Source organism: Sinocyclocheilus rhinocerous, unplaced genomic scaffold (genome assembly GCF_001515625.1).
Source record: "Sinocyclocheilus rhinocerous isolate Xijiao unplaced genomic scaffold, SAMN03320098_v1.1 scaffold771, whole genome shotgun sequence".
NCBI classification, from domain to species: domain Eukaryota; kingdom Metazoa; phylum Chordata; class Actinopteri; order Cypriniformes; family Cyprinidae; genus Sinocyclocheilus; species Sinocyclocheilus rhinocerous.
In genome coordinates this window covers 648,638-651,383 of record NW_015640450.1, presented here as the reverse complement: position 1 = coordinate 651,383, position 2,746 = coordinate 648,638, and the positions used below count along the sequence as shown (strand labels likewise).

Sequence of the window (2,746 nt, the reverse complement as noted above, 5' to 3'; positions counted from 1 at the left end):
TTGTTTTTAGCCGATTCTTGAAGATGGCTAAGGACTCAGCTGCTCGGACTGAGTTGGGCTGGGTTGAGTTGAAGGTGATGGTCCTTCATTCAGCAAGAAATGTCTGTTAGACAAGCTAAGATGCGAGCAGCGATCATCAGGATGGAATGAGAGGTAGAGTTGAGTGTCATCAGCATAGCAGTGATATGAAAAGCCATGTTTCTGAATGACAGAACCTAGTGATGCCATGTAGACAGAGAAGAGAAGTGGTCCAAGAACTGAGCCCTGAGGCACCCCAGTAGTTATTTGCGACTTGGACACCTCACCTCTCCAAGATACCTTGAAGGACCTATCTGAGAGATAAGACTCAAACTATTGAAGTCAATGGGGATCATCAACTGTTTGGTTACCCATATTCTTCAAAAATATTGTCTTTTATGTTGAATAGAAGAAAAAAAATTCATACAGGTTTGGAACAACTTGAGGGTGAGTAAATGATGACAGAATTAAAATTTTTGGGTGATCTAACCCTTTAATAGATTGTATATAATGGTAGGCTATATTAAATATAGTATACAATTACTCAGTTGAAATAATTCATTTGTAAATTTCCATTAAGGGTTATTTATTTATTTATTTATTTATTTTTTGGCTACTCAAAAGGAGCAAAGTCATTTCTGTAACAGATGATATTGTCAGCCATTTTCGTTGCAGTTGAGTTAATGGTTGGCTGGGACGCTGTGATCCTTGAGGAGTTCTCACTTAAAGTGATCTTACCACGCTGTCTAGTTAACCTCAAGCTGAGGTCTGTGGTAAAAAAGTTACATACATTTATTGTGCTTACCGGAAACCTGTGAAAATTAATAAGAGGCTTTAAGAGACAAAGCTTTTTGATAGCATCCCATAAAAGAAAAGAAAATTTATACCAGAGTAATCAGAGTTTATAACCATATTAAAGAATATAGCTACATAGTCACTATAGTTACTGTTAGTACTGTAAAGCCATAATAGATTAATGCAGGAACTCCTTCAAAGAAGCTTTCAGAATCTTAATTATTTTATTTTTTGATGAGAGTAGTGACTAGTAACATTAATGCAGTTTTATTGCAATAACAACTTTAGTAGTATTTTGAAAGCTGTAGTATTGTAAACTTTTATAAGGTATACATTTGCTGCTCATAATTGTTTGCATTGAAGTAATTAATCTATTATTTTAATATTATTAGTATAATTGAATATAATTATTTTAATATAAATTAGTGAATTATATGAATTATTTTATTTCTTTAGCTAGAAAGAAAAAAATCTCTTAAAACTTTTCATATTCTCATTTGTTTGTTTAATTGCATTACAGATAATGTTAACTCAACAAATGAAAGTTCTCACTTACAGTATTGTGTTTGATGATGTTATGTCTCTCTATATACTATACAGTATTGTTACGTATCCGGTCCATGAACTTCCGTCTGCTAGCCATCAGAGGTCCACAGCTGTTATCACTCACACATCCCCTATTTAACTCTCACTCTGATCCCATTCCACTGCCGAGTATTGTATGCGCTTATCGCCAGTAGTGATAGCTACTCTACAGAGCCCTCGTTAGCTTCCTAGCCTAGCCTAGTCTTGCCTTGTCTGTTTTCTCGGTTTCTGATCTTTGCCTGTTTTCCTGGATTTATCCCTTTAGTCTCGCCCTTTTGATTCTGTTCGCCGTTCGTTGACCTTCGCTAGCCCTAGGATTATTCTTGTGTCTTGTCCGCCATATACCTGTTTGCCATTTTTTAAAATATTTTTATGATGAATTTTCATAGATTAATATTTAACTTCTGGATCTGGGCCAAGGTTGAAATAATACAATTTGCATAAAAAGCATTTGAAAAGTAGAAAATGCAAATATTTGTTGATCACATGCCAAGATGAATTCGCCACATTAAAATAATTTAAATCGGCAAATCATTATCTTGCTGCAAACCCCCCCTCCAAAATACATACACTATAATAATGTTTTATTATTATGATTATTTCATTGTATTAATAATAATATTACGTTATATTATTGAAAATGTTATTCAGTTTTTGAGATGGCAATAATGAATGTTAATTTCATCTGATATGTTAAGCTACGCCGAAGGGGAAAAATAAAATAAATAAAGAAATGTGAAAAATGCTGCTTACAAACAAAGAAATACAGATACAAAATAGATACAAAAATGTAAAGAAAAAAAAGGTGACCTCATATGTTGTATACATTTATTTCAAGCCATTTGTTATACATTTAATTTAACGTAAATAAAATAAGGATCATTGGAGTACTATATACTGTTAGAAATTAATCAGTAAAATAACAGAAAAAGTACTGTCAGCTCATTACTACAAAATACAGGAAAAACACCTGTAAAAAATAAATACGGAAAATATTGTGCCCTATTTTCACAGATTTTTTTATTTTTTATTGTAGATCTCACATAATGGTCCAGCTCTAATCTGAATTGATAGGAATGAAGGCCTCTAAGTGGTTAGAGCACAGATCCACTACAATTCAGTGCCTCAGAAACCCAAACAAGCACTCACCTCCTCCATGACTCTGGCACAGGTATGGGAAGCGCCAGACGTTGCCCAAACCCACACAGAACCCCACGCAGGTCAGCATGTACTGGGCTTTGTTGTCCCACTTGGGTCTGTCTCCAGCCTCCTCCACCTCCAGGTGTTCCAGCTCATCATGGCTCAGGATCCTGTCCTCCAGGCCTGGGTTCGGCAACTTCAGCTTCAT

At 34.9% G+C, this 2,746-nt stretch overlaps 1 pseudogene; it reads right to left on the bottom strand.

Moving 5' to 3' along the window:
- Positions 1 to 2,746, bottom strand: part of LOC107752853 (sodium-dependent neutral amino acid transporter B(0)AT1-like) — a 10,440-nt pseudogene extending 7,694 nt beyond the window's left edge.